This window comes from Hyperolius riggenbachi, chromosome 5 (genome assembly GCF_040937935.1).
Source record: "Hyperolius riggenbachi isolate aHypRig1 chromosome 5, aHypRig1.pri, whole genome shotgun sequence".
NCBI classification, from domain to species: domain Eukaryota; kingdom Metazoa; phylum Chordata; class Amphibia; order Anura; family Hyperoliidae; genus Hyperolius; species Hyperolius riggenbachi.
Genome location: NC_090650.1, coordinates 231,738,578 through 231,755,512, shown reverse-complemented (window position 1 = coordinate 231,755,512; position 16,935 = coordinate 231,738,578).

The window sequence follows — 16,935 nt, the reverse complement described above, 5'->3', positions numbered from 1 at the left end:
CGACCTTGCGAGGTCGGCTTCTTCACCGCTGGACGCCGGGAGGGAGAGGAGCTGCGGCGAGGGCACCGATCGGCTGCCAGGAGCTGGAAGAAGCCCCAGGTAAGTGCAGTTTGTTTTTTATAACATGCGCGAACCTTCCCTTTAAGGAATGCCCTATAAACTATATGAAGAACACAATTCTCACACTCCCCACATTGCGATGCGCTGCTCCAGAACTGCTCTATCTAACACAAAAGCATACCTCGGTTACTGGGCGGCTCTTGCAGTGATCTGCGTCGGACTGGAACTCATGTAGGTCTATGGTCATGTGCCTGAAAAAACCTGCCTAAAGACTAAGACAAGTGTAATGCACAAATAATAGACAATAAAACAAGTCAAAATGACAAATCCATAGCGATGAACCAAAATGAACAGTAACTAAAGACACCAAAGAGAGATAATCAATGTCCTTGTGAGCTCACTATTTAAAGGAATATGTATCTTTTGCAGGTTTCACTATTTGTATGTGAAAGAGGAAGTTTGAATGGTGAAAAATTAAAAATGTGTGGAATGTTTAAATTCCAACAATCTAGTCTTGAAAACTGGTTAAAAAAAAACCATCAGCTTTTTTTAAAACCAAATCTTGCGGCTTTATTTCTACTTCTTTAAAGGACTTACGAGGCCAGTTTTAGAAAAAAAAAAAGTTAGACACCTGCATCAGTTTGTAAGGCACGGAGGAGGCCGTCCGCGCCCTCCGTGCCGTTTCGCCGCGTCCCCGCCGCTCAGTAGCCCCCCAAACGGCCCCCGACCGCACGGCCCGGGCTCTCCAGCCTGCACAAAGATGGCCGCCAGAGCTGGCCACGGCTGTGCAGTCCGCATAGCCGCGAGTGCAACTGTGCAGCTCTAAGGCCAACCCCCAGATCCACGCTACAGGAAACAGCTCGTTACGTGGATCGGGGGGTTGGCCCTAGAGCTGCGCAGCCGCACTCACGGCTATGCGGACTGCACAGCCGCGGCCAGCTTCGGCGGCCATCTTTCTGCAGGCTGGAGAGCCCGACCCGGGCAGTGCGGTCGGGGGGCTACTGAGCGGCGGGGACCCGGCGAAACGGCACGGAGGGCGTCCTCCGTGCCTTACAAACTGATGCAGGTATCTAACTTTTTTTTTTCCTAAAACTAGCCTCGTAAGTCCTTTAAGTTCAAACATCCCATTTCACCTGCATGGCCTCATCCATTTCACCTCAATAGCCATGCCACACCTCACCAGATTGCTAGATTCTACTAATACTTTACAGCAACCCCAAATGGAAAAAAATAACCTAAACATATCCCCAGATGGCAAACAAATGCCCACATAATCGGTTATAACAACATCCAATGCTTATTGTTTCTGGGGAAATTAAGATCATATGGAATATTAGTAAAAAGAAAAAAATATTCCTGCACTTACACATATGAAACATGTGGTTGCTGTATATTTTATAATATGCAGTGGTTATAAATCTCTTTGTTACTTTAGTTCTCACATACTGATATACCAGACTGGATTCAAAGATACTTTTTTCTGCATCTGTTTGAATAACATATTCATGTTTATAAAACCTCAATAAATACTAGTGTGAAAAAAAAAACAATGACGGGCTTCAGAAATGGAGCTGTAGGAAAACGTGAGAGCCACAAGGAAGTATAACCACCACGGACTGCACTTCCTACATACCAGAAAAAGGTAAAACACCCAAAAAAGCATACACTAATACTTTATACAAAAATAACATACCTAGAAACATACTTCACAAATGTACCCATTGAAGACTGGGGTAGATTTACCTAAACCAGGACAAGAACAGTGGAACTGGTGTGAAATGTGGAAAAGGGAAACAGAATCGAAGAACACCCGATCTGAGCACTTTACCAATATCACATTTCACAAATCTGCTCTAACAGTTTGAGCCCAACAAATATGCAGTTTTATCAGATGCAGACAGTTCAGTCTCTTGTCAGCAGTATAAGCAGTACATGGGCCACATATGGAAACATAAATCAGCAATGTGAAGAAGAAAGCCAAGTCGTCTTACTTGCGAAGGCTTATCATACATGGGACAAACTACTGCAATATCTCCTGACAAATATCACAAAAAGGAACATAAATACACATCCCTGGCTTAGCTGGCCAGTCTCCATATCTCAAGGAAAGACTCAATGGGCTTGATTCACAAAAGCGTGGTAACTGTTAGCACGCCAGTGAAAAGTTGCTTATCACATGCAAACTGCCTCTTCGCGCGCTAATGCGCGTGTAAGGGTTTGCGCACGTAAAGTTTAGTGCATAAAGTTTTGTACGCGTAAAGTTTTATGCGCACTACTTCGCGTGCAAAATCAGCTGCTTCGCGTGCTAAGTAGTGTGATAAGCATACTTTGCACGTGAAGCAGCTGATTTTGCACGTGAAGTAGTGCGCGTTAAACTTTACACGCGCTAAAATAGCACGCGAACAGTTACATCTTTGCCGTGCAAACTGCTTAGCACCCTAGTTTGCACGTGACAAGCTTTTTAGGTGTGCTAACTATGTTAGAACTCTTTAGTGAATCAAGCCCAATGGGTCACAGTGCTGACTAAGTACGACATTTTTTTTTTATTTTTTTTTATTAAAAACAAATGGTATTAGACAAAACAGCTCCAACATACATGTACAGATATACTGGGAACCAGCAATATCAAAGCAATCTCTTAGGGCTCATTCACACTAGTAAATGTGATTGAAATGCATTAAAATGCAAAAACACATGCATTTGTCAGTGTGTTTCTGTGCATTTCAATGAGTTTTACTGCATTGTCAAACCACTGAAGTGATAAAGAGGGAAAGGAAAGCAGCTGATTCAGGTGGTCTTATCTGCATGATCGATGCGCTGCTACACACAAAGCGTGCATTTCTATTGGCTGCCCACAGCACACAAAGCCTGCATTTCTATTGGCTGCCCAGACTATTAATAGTGTGTGCTGCGCATGCATAGTGCATTTTAATGACGCCCCACACACTAAAATGAAAAAAACTGCAACGCACAAAGGGCTTGATTCACTAAGCTGCGCAGCTAAAGCAGCGAAGCTTAGTATGAGCAGCGGGAGTTAACATCCTTAGTGCACGCTACAGGCTGTGCACTTGTAACTTATGCACACTCCCTTTTATTTAGTGGCCGGTCCTTTACTCCCCCCCCCCCCCCCCTGAACCCTATTGCATCCTGTAGCTGTTTAGGATGTGATCTACGCACTTTGATTGGCCCAATAGTTTGCCTCAGCAGCGCTTAGTGAATTCAGCATACAGCGTGCATGAGCCCTAAGCAATTAAAAGAACATAACAGAATGATTGCTGTCCATAGCCACGGCAGTCACAACAGCTTAAAAGAGTCATCAGGGCAATTCTAAGGAAAATAAGTGCTATTTACCCAGGGCTTTGTCCAGCCCCAAGCTCCCAGCATGCCCCTCGCTGCAGCTCTGCCGGCAGCCGTTCGCCGCTGCTGCCTCCCAGTCCCCGGCGACGACGTCAGGCCGACCTGGAGGTCGGCCTGTACTGCGCCTGCGCGAACGGCACTATCACCGCCACGTGGTTCGGAGCGTACTGCGCAGTAGTCCTTTAAAGAGAAGCTGTAACGAAAAAATTAAAAAAAAACTCCGAGGGATACTTACCTCGAGAGGGGGAAGCCTCAGGGTCCCTATGAGGCTCTCCCGACCTCTGAAGCTTGGAGGAATCCAGCACTGGCTCCCCGAAACCTCCACTAACAACCTCTCCGCGACCCTGCGCCAGTGCATTAGCAGCTCTTAGTTAAGGCTAGGCGGAAATAGCCGCGCCCGATCGTATCTGCTCTACTGCGCAGACGCAAAGGACTCGTGCCTGCTGGGATACAATCGGGTTCGGCTATTTCCACCTTACCCAAACGAAGAGTCACTAGTGCACCTGCGTAGGATCGTGGTAGGTTAATATCTATCTCGCCGCACTGCAGGGGGGGGGGGGTCACTTGAACAGCTTGAACAGAGGGATGGTGGAGGATGGGGAAGCCTCGTTAGGAAGTAAGTATCCCCCAGAGGGTTTTTTTTACATTAAAGATTCTCTTTAATCTTTTCTACAGGGGTGAAGGGAAACACAGAAAACCGCATCCTGTTTGTTGTTTAATCCTCCTGATCTGCTAGTAATAAATCACTGTAATTTGAGCTGACACCTCTGTCTGGTCTGTGCCTCTATGACAGGCTATATGTAAACGAGTTAACCCTATATGTGCTTCCATGAAACCAGGAAGTAAATGTTACTGGTTACATATCTCCACAGAGATGCTGCTGTTTAAAGAAATGTTTTTCTTTAAATGTTATTATGCTGTTGCTTATCTTTTAGGCTGGTTTCACAGTGGGACGTTAAAGTCCCACGTTACAGCAGCCTAACTCACAGCACTGTAAAATCAATGTGCTGTTCACAGTGCACACGTTAGGTTACATTGTACCGCAGCACGTTTAAACAAAGTGCTGCATGCTGTACGTTATACTGGGCTAAGCAGCGTTAGACTGCTTGCACATGCTCAGTAATGTTGGAGGAGGAGGTCTCCCCTCCTCCTCCGCGGCCAGCCACATGGCTAATTAATATTCACTGCACTGAGGTGACTCGTGGTGAGACTGTAGTGTTGTCCGGATCATGAACGAATCTTTGATCCGGATCTTTTTTCTGAGTCGAATCATCTGGATCATCACAATGCAAGATTCGGTTCACAGTGGATGTCTGTCTGGAACAGGCATGGGCAAACTTGGCCCTCCAGCTGTTGAGGAACTACAAGTCCCACAATGCATTGCAGGAGCCTGACAACCAGTCATGACTCATAAAGGCAACTGCATTGTGGAACTTGTAGTTCCGTAACAGCTGGAGGGCCGAGTTTGCCCATGCCTGGTCTGGAAGAAACAGGAACATACAGAATGTACAGTGCAGGGAAAGTCCTGTCCTGCTAGTCATTTCACCCAGTCTGCTTCCCTAGTAAAATGATTCAAATGATTCGGTTTAAAGACCCGGATCTTTTCAATGATCCAATTCAAATGATCCGAATCTTTAAAAAGATCCGGACTTCCTATCACTAACCTGGAGCGGCTGCTTTGAAAGCTGCGTAACGCAGCTCAATCTGACGTCCAACTTCAACACCACCATGCGTTGCGTTAGGGGCACGTTATGCGACCATAACGTCCCCTAAAACGCAACGTCTTGGTGTGAAAGTAGCCTTAAAGCAGAGAGGACGTCCTGGGTTTAGGTCTGCTCTAAACTTCAAGACAATATATTAGATTGAGTAGCATGAATGAATTCTCTAGCTAGAGATAGTAATCCTTGTATAAAATTCACCCACACTTTCACATCACTCACATCCTTGCCAGCATCAATATGTAGCAGCAATTGTCAGCTTGTTCCACCATAGGATGTATGCTTAATGAACAGTCAATCATCCAGGACTCTGTGCATTACCATCTACAAATTAGCTAAGTGTTTAGCAAGTCAGTAGCAATAAACTGGGTGATCTCACCCCATCAGTTGATTCCCTTAGCTCACATGTCCTCCGGTGTCTCCAGGATCATTTTCACATAACCGTGGCATTGCCATATAGGTATTGCATGTGAACAGCTGATCCTGTCCGAAAGCGGACACAGTATTCCGGACACCAGGACCGCCCACACGAGATGCTGGTGATGGATGGTAGCTGGCAGAGCGGCTTGCCTGGACCCCTGGACTTACCATCACTGGCCATAAAATTCATTTATGATACTCAATCTAATATATTAGCTTGCAGTTTAAGCTGTTGTGACAGCTGCAGGCGCAGGTTAAAGCTGGATACATGCATGAAATGCAAGAAATGCACTCTGAAGCAATAATTCATGTACAGTGTTCTCCCCAGAAATTATCTCCAGCCGGGAAGCATGAAAAAGTAGCCGGGTGGAGTGCGAGAGGGGGAATGCAGGGCCAGTGCAAGTCTGCTTACAGCATAGGAGGGTGGTGAGGAGGCAAGCAGATGACACCCAGGTGCTCACCAAAATTAGCCGGGTGGAGCACCCGGCTAAAACAGCCTGGGGAGAACACTGATGTAACAGTGTGACAGTGAACCTCATACAGGCATACACTTAAAATCTAGCAAGCAGCATGTATGTACTATGCAAAGAGCAGAATAGATACCAGCAGTTGGCCTCCCACTGTGAGAGTATACAACAACCATCAGACAAATGAATCCAAAGCAAACAATGAGTTAAGATTTGCTATGGAGAACTAGACACATACATGGGAATCACTCAGACTGATCAAGATTGATTGTTTGGGTAACAACATATCTAGGCAGAATATTAATACATTCCTTTTCAAAACAGTACAATTTTAGCTTAAAGGACAATTAAAGTGAGAAGAATATGAAGGTTGCCAGATGTATTTCATTTTAAACACTACCAGTTGCCTGGCAGTCCTGCTGATCTATTTGGCTGCAGTAGTGTCTGACTAACACCAGAAACAAGCATGCAGCTAATCTTGTCAGATCTGACAATAATGTCAGAAACATCTGATCTGCTGCATGCTTGTTCAGGGTCTATGGCTAAAAGTATTTAAGGCAGAGAATTAGCAGAATAGTAATGCAACACCATATCCTTCTTGCTTCAGTTGTCCTTTAACCTCCCCGGCGTTCTATTGAGATCGCCAGGGCGGCTGCGGGAGGGTTTTTTTTTTTTTTATAAAAAAAAAAATCTATTTCATGCAGCCAACTGGAAGTTGGCTGCATGAAAGCCCACTAAAGGGCGCTCCTGTTGCATATTTCTGATCGCCTCTGGCGATCAGAAGTAACAAGAAGGGCCGCGATGAGCGGCCCTCGTTTTGCTTTTTTTGTCGCCATAGCGACGAGCGGAGTGACGTCATGGACGTCAGCCGATGTCCTGACATCAGCCGCCTCCGATCCAGCCCTTAGCGCTGGCTGGAACTGATTGGTCCGGCTGCGCAGGGCTCAGGCGGCTGGGGGGACCCTCTTTCGCCGCTGCTCGCGGCGGATCGCCGCAGAGTGGCGGCAATCAGGCAGCACACGCGGCTGGCAAAGTGCCGGCTGCGTGTGCTGCTTTTTATTTGATAAAATCGGCCCAGCAGGGCCGGAGCGGCAGCCTCCGGCGGTGATGGACGAGCTGAGCTCGTCCGTACCGCTCAGGAGGTTAAAGTAAACCTGTAAAGAGAAAAAGCCTGTTAGCTACTTACCTAACAGTGTTCTCCCTAGAATTTTTTTCCAGCCCGGTGGCACGAAAAAGTAGCCGGGTGGCGTGCAACTATGCTTACAGAATAAAAGGAGGATGAGGAGGCAAGCTGATATACAAGTACCTGCTAAGTACACACAATGCAATTTTCTGACAGGTTTACTGTCAGATTGACAATTTCCAACAAGTCAGATCTGGTTTTCGATTTTTCTGTTCACTGCTATAGGAAATGGTGCGAAAATCAGATTGGACATGTTAGGAATAATCTATCTGACAGTAAATCAGTCAGATAAGTGCACTGTGTGTACTTAGCATCAGGGAGAGATTGTTTCAGATTAAGGTGCTCAGGTCCCCTTTTAAGCCGACCTGAACTCAGAACTTCCTCTCTGCTCTAAGGGCTCGTTTCCACTGTTGCGGTGCGGAATCGCCTGGATTCCACCGCAGAAGAAATCGCATGCGGCTGCGTTTCCGCCTGCGGATTTAGCCGCAATTTCGCATGGCAAGGAGCCAGGCGAATTTAATCATGTCACTGCCTGATTAAATCTCCATAGCAAACCATGCGAAATCGCGCGGAAATCCGCATGACAAAGCCGCATGCGATTTCCCTATTAAATGCATTAGCGGCGATTTGCCCGCATTCCTCCCGCACGCGAAATCTGACGGCTCTGCCGTGCAGATTTCTGCTGCACCGAAAAACGCTCCCGCCGCCTCACAAGTGGAAACAGCCTCATCCATTTACATTGACTATGCGAATCCGCATGCAGTGCCCGCATGCGGATTCGCTATAGTGAAAACGAGCCCTAAAAGATACACAACAGCATAATTTAGCAAGCAACCTTTAAAGAAAAGCATTGCTTTGTTACAGCTGATACAAATCCTGTAATAAGTCTGCAGTGTGTCTACTTTCTGCTTTCTTGGAAGCAGACATCAGGTTAACATCCAGTGCTTTCAAATGAGCTTATCTGTCCTATCTAAAATGGTAGTGATGTGACACAGAAGGAGATCAAATTACACAGGCTAAACTTTCTAAATTCAGGCTGTATTTCTCTGTTTTCCTTTGGTCCTGGGCAGGAGTTCAGCTACACTGAGGGCCCTTTTCCACTAGCGGCGTTTGCGATGCTGAATCGCAAACCGCTAGTGATTTTTAAATCGCTACGGTTTGCATATTAACATGGGAATCGCAGTAGGCAATTTCCACTACCACAATTTTTTTTATCAAATGCGATCGCGCCGTGGAGCGATATTTGCCACGATTTTGCCAGTCAGTACAGTGCATAGCAAACTCGTGAATGCAGTCGCCGGAAGTTTCCTGCACTTTGCGATTCAGAAATCGCTAGCGTTTAGCGTGAACGCTAGCAATTCCTAGTGGAAAAGGGCCCTAAGTTCCCGCAGTGTGAAGGGGGAGGGGCAGCACTACAGACAGATACTAGCTGGGGCCTGGAGGAGACATACACAGCAGGAGAGGAGTGCACAGGACGCTGCCTAAGCCTGTCACTGAACACCCTGTGCATGGCTGAGTCTCCTCTGCCCCCGAACAAAGTAAAGAAAATAAACATGCCAAGCTCTGAATAGGCATCACTTCTACTACTCTCCGAGCCTCCCCCAGCTGGATTAGACCAGCAGCTGCCGTTCACTCTGGCATGATGATTACCTGCAGTCTGGGGGAGGAAGGGGAGAATTAATTAGCAGCTCCGGTGGCTGTCCCGGACTGCTGGACCCTCGTGACTCTAATCTTTGTAACTCCTGGGAGCTGCTGCTACTAATTCCCAGGGATGTGTGGGTGTGATTGCTTAGCTGCCTCTCTCTTCATTGACAAAAGAGAGGCACGGCAATAACACAGATCCTACTTCTCGTTGGAGGGAGAAAACGGAGCAGGAGTCCCGCCCCTTACAACCCGCCCAGCTAATCCCTGCCTCACCAGAAAGCTCGAGGTGACAGGCAGAGGAGCGCTCCTGCATGGTACAGCCTCAGCTTTCGCTATGAGAGCTGGAGCGGATTGAAAGCAGAAAACGGAACGCTCCTCTGTGCAAAATGAGGTTTTACAGTGCAGGATTTTAGAAGCAGGCAAGCACATGACAACAGGCGGGCGGGGTTTCAAATCAGCCAGGTGGTCCACCCACCTAATTGGCCCTGGGGAGGACACTGCCTAAGTAGTGGGAGGCCCCTGGATGCTCCAGAGACTTTCCAGAGCCCACCGCCGCTGCCCGGGAGCCTCTTCACCTCCATGGTCACCCTCCCATTACTGCAGGTGCAGGTGAAAGTGCGGTGTACGCATGCCCAGCAGCATGAAGTTGCTCGTACACAAAGGGTAAAGCTGTGCACAAGCGTTTTTGAGCTATTGGCCAGAACAATCACTCCCATACACAAACAGGAGCACGGCCATGGAAGCATATTCCACAAGCCCTTGTTAATTATTATAAGAGGGACCTTGCGATTTTGCGTTAGGCCACAAGATGAACAATGGGAATGCACGGGGACTACCTCTACTGAGGTAAGTATCTAGTCTACTTTTATTTTTTTTTCCTTGGTTAAGGTACGCCTTAAGATCAGTTTGGGGAATTCCTAGCTGGCTGCAAATAGCCATGGATAGATCATTTCAATAACAATAAATCATAAAAGGACGTGCAATAGTGATATATTCTTACTGCAATTCATGAAATAAAGTATATTTGCACATGTCAGACTGGTCCTTGCATAGCATCTCCCACAGTTGCAACTGCTGCTTTTGAGCTCACTGAACCTAAAAAGGCAAGTTTCACACTGGGCTGCTGTGTTGCACATCCTGTAAAAGCTGGATTGCAATGCTACAGAGGGGAAAGGTCGCAATACATTATGTGCATGATGTGACGCATATAGTGAAGTGTACAGTACATAAAAAGTATGCTTCACTTCAACTTCAAAAAAAAAAAAATATAGCAATTGTATATTTTACCTCTAAAAAAAAGTTTATTTCCTCCAAACGTACATCAGTTAGATTCTCAACACTCTCTGGACAGCTGATGCGTTTCTCAGGAAATCAGTAGGGGAACAGATTAGTTTGTATTACAGCTTCAAACTATCTTCATAGGACAGATCTGAGGTATTTAAAAAAACAGAAAATCTACTTACCTGGGGATTCCTTCAGCCCCTGGCAGCTGTCCTGTGCTCTGGTTGCAGCTCTGCTCCCAGCCGGTTGCCCCCTCCGGTGCAGATGCCGATGGGCATCTACTGCGCCTGTGCAAGAGCACTGACATAGTCTGAAGTGTTCTGCGCAGGTGCAGAACTACTGCGCCTGTGCAGGACACTCCTGACCATGTCAGCGCTACCCCGAGCATCTCTCACGCAGTCACAGTAGATGCCGACCTAGCGAGGTCAGCATCTGCATCAGGGGGACCCCGGGCCACCAGCTGGATGCAAAGCTGTGGCCAGAGCACAGGACAGCTGCCAGGGGCTGGAGGAAGCCCCGGGTAAGTATATTTCTGTTTTATAATTACCTTGGACCTTCCCTTTAGAAACAACAGAATGCCACAATTCTGTAAAAGCTGCTTTTCTATGTCAACAAAAAGGAGGGGGGGGGGGGGGGGGAGGTGGAGTGTGAGTTCACTTCAACTCACTCCACAATACACTGTTTTACAGAGTATCCCATTAAGTCATACTGAACCAGAACTGATAGTATTTTGTAAGGGACTAGAGATGGCCATACACTGGTCAATATGGCCAGCAGATCTCTCTCCAATCATATGATCAGATAATTGATCAGGGATCAATCTACACACTGATTGTCAACTGATTTCAGCATAAAATCTTTGAAAATCTGTTCGTGCCTGCCTGAGGACAATGCGGCAGACAGGTGAGAGTAGCTCTATTGGTTGCAGAATCGAATGAACGCCACTAGAGACAAGCATCAGATCCGCCGCCCATCGGCCAAAATTTTCCATTTGAACCAATCAACCTAACAGAGATTTTGCCAGGAAATGGCTTAACCATTTGACGACTGGAATCTAAACCCCCCTTAAACCAGAGCAGTTTGAATAGTTTATAAGTCCCTTGTTTAGATAGCCAGGCATAGGTATCCCCAAGTATAGATAGCTAGGCATGGGTGTCCACAGTATAGATAGGTGTCCCAAGTATAGGCAGAGGACATTACTTACCTCCCCAGCTCCAGCGAAGAGCAGCTCTCCCCACCATCCAGCCTCGCACTACTGCTAACTTCCGGCTCCCGGCTTGATGACGTCATCAAGCCAGGACCCAACACTTCCTTCTGCCGCCGCTTCAGTGATCACTACGATCAGCGGCGATCATAGTGATCACGTGATCAGGAGTCAATCGCTATGGCTCCTGATCAGTGAGCGAGGGGAGAGGTCAGCTGTCACATGACAGCTTAATTTCCCCTTTCAGGTGCGTGCGATCGCATCGGGACTTTAAGGACGTTACAGTTATGTCCTGTCCTCAGCAGGCAGCCACACAGAGAGGACATAACTGTAACGTCCTTGGTCCCTAAGGCGGTAATAAGCACATCAATCAGGCAAAATGCTACACAGATTTCTCATTGATTTGATCAAAGCAATCGAATTGGCCATATATCATCACAAGAAATCAATGAGTGTATGTCCTGCTTAAGGCTACTTTTACACTGATACGTTGGACAATATACGGTAATCACTTAGCATATGCTATACAATTATATTGCTTTAGTACATTCATATTGGCAAGTTAGCAAAGCAGTGTGGCATAGTCCATCGCAATATTGCAAGAAATCTTGTTTGCATTTGTTGTGAAGCATACTTTTTTATGTACGCTATGTGTTGCATCACATGCTAAATGCACATTGTAACTTTCCAGCTCTGTTGTGACTCACAGAGTATGCAATACAGTGGCCCAGGGAGAAACTAACCTTAAATGAGCCTAAACATCCCCTTGTGTGGCGTTGGACAATATAACCACATAACAAATGCGATGCAACTATTTTGTAATGGTACGTACACATCAGTAAGTTAGCAAAGCAGTGTGGCATAGTCCATCGTAATAATGCGCGAAATCGGGTTTACAGTTGTGGTGAAGCAAACTTTGTGAGTTAGGATAACATGATCCGTCACAATGCAGCGAGGGGACAGTGAGTTCACATGTGGATTTAATGTGCAATGCAACACATAGGTCCATATGATATTAACTTTTCTTCAGAGATTTCTCCAAAGAGGTATTTTTCAAACCTTACACATAAAATACCTTTAAGCTTATTTAACAGTGTAAACCAGCGTTGGTGATGCCCGACGCACCGCATCGCCAAAACCAGTCCTTCAGAGTAGGTAAGAACGATTTTAGGAAAGATTCAATTGCACGATTTGTCAGAAATTGCGATTTCGATTCGATTCACGATTTTCAATGCACGATGGATCAGCATACTGATGGGGAGTATGAGTTCCCCCAGTATAGGTAGCCACATATAGGTGCCCCCAGTATAGTTTAGCTAGCTATAGGTGCCACGGGACAGGTTAACCAGTGTATAGGTGCCACAGGACAGGTTAGCCAGTGTATAGGTGCCACAGGACGGGTTAGCCAGTGTATAGGTGCCACAGGACGGGTTAGCCAGTGTATAGGTGCCACAGGACGGGTTAGCCAGTGTATAGGTGCCACAGGACGGGTTAGCCAGTGTATAGGTGCCACAGGACGGGTTAGCCAGTGTATAGGTGCCACAGGACGGGTTAGCCAGTGTAAAGGTGCCACAGGACAGGTTAGCCAGTGTATAGGTGCCACAGGACAGGTTAGCCAGTGTATAGGTGCCACAGGACAGGTTAGCCAGTTTATAGGTGCCACTGGACAGGTTAGCCAGTGTATAGGTGCCACAGGACAGGTTAGCCAGTGTATAGGTGCCACAGGACAGGTTAGCCAGTGTATAGGTGCCACAGGACAGGTTAGCCAGTGTATAGGTGCCACAGGACAGGTTAGTCAGTGTATAGGTGCCACAGGACAGGTTAGCCAGTGTATATGTGCCACAGGACAGGTTAGCCAGTGTATAAGTGCCACAGTACAGGTTAGGCAGTGTATATGTGCCACAGGACAGGTTAGGCAGTGTATATGTGCCACAGGACAGGTTAGGCAGTGTATATGTGCTACAGGACAGGTTAGGCAGTGTATGTATATGTGCCACAGTACAGGTTAGGCAGTGTATATGTGCCACAGGACAGGTTAGGGAGTGTATATGTACCACAGTATCGGTTAGGTAGTGTATATGTGCCACAGTATAGGTTAGGCAGTGTATATGTGCCACAGTATAGATTAGGCAGTGTAAATGTGCCACAGGACAGTTTATACAGTGGCTTGCAAAAGTATTCGGCCCCCTTGAAGTTTTCCACATTTTGTCATATTACTGCCACAAACATGAATCAATTTTATTGGAATTCCACGTGATAGACCAATACAAAGTGGTGTACACGTGAGAAGTGGAATGAAAATCATACACGATTCCAAACATTTTTTTACAAATAAATAACTGCAAAATGGGGTGTGCGTAATTATTCAGCCCCTTTTGGTCTGAGTGCAGTCAGTTGCCCGTAGACATTGCCTGATGAGTGCTAATGGCTAAACAGAGTGCATCTGGGTGTAATCTAATGTCAGTACAAATACAGCTGCTCTGTGACAGCCCCAGAGGTTGTCTAAGAGAATATTGGGAGCAACAACACCATGAAGTTCAAAGAACACACCAGTCAGGTCAGGGATCAAGTTGTTGGGAAATTTAAAGCAGGCTTAGGCTACAAAAATATTTACAAAGCCTTGAACATCCCACGGAGCACTGTTCAAGCGATCATTCAGAAATGGAAGGAGTATGGCACAACTGTAAACCTACCAAGACAAGGCCGTCCACCTAAACTCACAGGCCGAACAAGGAGAGCGCTGATCAGAAATGCAGTCAAGAGGCCCATGGTGACTCTGGACGAGCTGCAGAGATCTACAGCTCAGGTGGGGAAATCTGCCCATAGGACAACTATTAGTCATGCACTGCACAAAGTTGGCCTTTACGGAAGAGTGGCAAGAAGAAAGCCATTGTTAACAGAAAAACATAAGAAGTTCCGTTTGCAGTTTGCCACAAGCCATGTGGGGGACACAGCCAACATGTGGAAGAACGCTCTCTGGTCAGATGAGACCAAAATGGAACTTTTTGGCCAAAATGCAAAACGCTATGTGGTGGAAAACTAACACTGCACATCACTCTGAACACACCATCCCCACTGTCAAATATGGTGGTGGCAGCATCATGCTCTGGGGACTTCTCTTCAGCAGGGACAGGGAAGCTGGTCAGAGTTGATGGGAAGATGGATGGAGCCAAATACAGGGCAATCTTGGAAGAAAACCTCTTGGAGTCTGCAAAAGACTTGAGACTGGGGTGGAGGTTCATCTTCCAGCAGGACAACGACCCTAAACATAAAGCCAGGGCAACAATGGAATGGTTTAAAACAAAACATATCCATGTGCGAGAATGACACAGCCAAAGTCCAGATCTAAATCCAATCGAGAATCTGTGGCAAGATCTGAAAACTGCTGTTCACAAATGCTGTCCATCTAATCTGATTGAGCTGGAGCTGTTTTGCAAAGAAGAATGGGCAAGCATTTCAGTCTCTAGATGTGCCAAGCTGGTAGAGACATACCCTAAAAGACTGGCAGCAAAAGGTGGTTCTACAAGGTATTGACTCAGGGGGCTGAATAATTATGCACACACCACTTTGCAGTTATTTATTTGTAAAAAATGTTTGGAATCATGTATGATTTTCGTTCCACTTTTCAGGTGTACACCACTTTGTATTGGTCCATCACATGGAATTCCAATAAAATTGATTCAGATTTGTGGCAGTAATATGACAAAATGTGGAAAACTTCAAGGGGACCGAAAACTTTTGCAAGCCACTGTATGTGCTGCAGCCTCCAGATCCTCCTTGCCTTTGAATTTACCTGCTCCGCTCCCTTCCCCTGCTCACGGCCCCCTCCTCCAGTAAGTTCCCATTACAGTCAGGCTCACCGCATTGCACGGTAAGCCGCATGGAAGAGGCAACGAGTGTTGCCTAGTAACGGTGGCCACCAGCAAGTGACGTAACACTTCCTAGTACAGGCCGAGAACACTTGCCAGCTCTTTCCTGTGGCTCACGGCACGGTAGTGCAATGCGGTGAGCCCGACTGTAATGGGAACTTACTGGAGGAGGGGGCCGCAAGCAGGCGAAGGGAGCGCAGCAGACCAGGTGGCAGTGGCGAAAACCGCCGCCTTGCCGATCCCAAGATAGTCATTGCCTTGATTGCGATTTTCGGTTTTAAACCAAAAATCGTTCAGCCCTACTTCAGAGAACACCGCACTATTGCACGGTGTTCCCTGTCTGGCCACCGGCCAAGCAGGAAGTGATGCCGTCCTGCCAATGCTTCCTGCTTTGGGTATGTGAAAGCGTAGTTAAAGTACACTTCTGCATGCACGCGGCAAAATCGCGTTGGCAACTCGACGCAAAGGCCGCACGGTAATATAGTTCTGGACCTTCAATTCTGTCGTGTCGTGCCGTACCGTGGACATATGAAAGTCTCTATAGACTTATTGCCCGGCAGGCGGGTGCTCATCGCCCGTGAAAGGGCTCTTAAAAGAAGGTGAAAATAAACTGATGTAAAAAAAATAAATAAAAAAAAATTGTATCTATCCTCCTTCTCCTAAAATGGCTATTAGAATCCTGCAGATTTATTTTATTTTCTGTGCATCAGGTATGAAAAGAATGTTTAACCACTTAACGACCGCCTAACACCGATAGGCGTCGGCAGGTCGTTAGTGGTTTAGCATGGAAACGGTTCACGGAGACACGGAGGTCTGCTGCCTGCTGATCTGTGCTGTGGGCTGGAGAGCCCACGCTGCACAGATCAGCACAAATTCCCCTGGTCGTCAAGTGGTTAACAATGTTTTGTCTCATATGCTGACAGTCTTTCGGTTTCCCAGAAGCTAAATATATGAACGAATTACCTTTTTTTTTATATATATATTCCCTGCACTCAGAAGCAGTTTTCTGTCAGGAAAGAGTTGAATGGCTATAATTCCTCATCAATGAGGGTATGGTCCGACATAGTCCCAAAATGAGAAAAACTGTCACTTGCATGCCTGTTACCTTTTTCATACAGAAAAAAAAACTAAACAAAACAAAGTCCAATTATTTTTGTGCTTAACACAGTACATACACATCCATCTCATAATGTCACCTCGGGTATCCTTCAAAAGCTCCCACTAAGCAAGTAATTGCTAAAAAATAAGTTGTTTACCTAGTTTTTAGTGATTGTTTCTTTTTTTCAGAAATTTCTAAGACTGCATTCAACTTTTTTCAGGCAGCTGAGGACCAGACATTATGCACATTGCATTGCTCAGTAACCCTGCATGTCAACTGTCCATACAACTGTATGGGGTGAGAGTTCATGTGCTGTATTAGCGCTCAAACCCACTAGCAGCCTTTTCTAAGTGATAGTGATTTTAAAAAAAAAAAAAAGCTCGCTATTGCAATACTATGGGGGATTTTTATAAAATCACATAGCTCAAGTGGGATCACACCCATAGCATTACATTAGCAAGAGCTTTTGAAATCACAAAGCGCCCAGAAATGCGCTCCTAGTGGGTCCCAGACCTTACTGTGCAACATAACACACATGGGCTTAATTCACAAAGCCGTGACAAAGCATATCACGGTAGCGCTAGAGTTTTCGTGCGCTATAACGCGTGTAACGGTTTTCACGTGCAATCACGA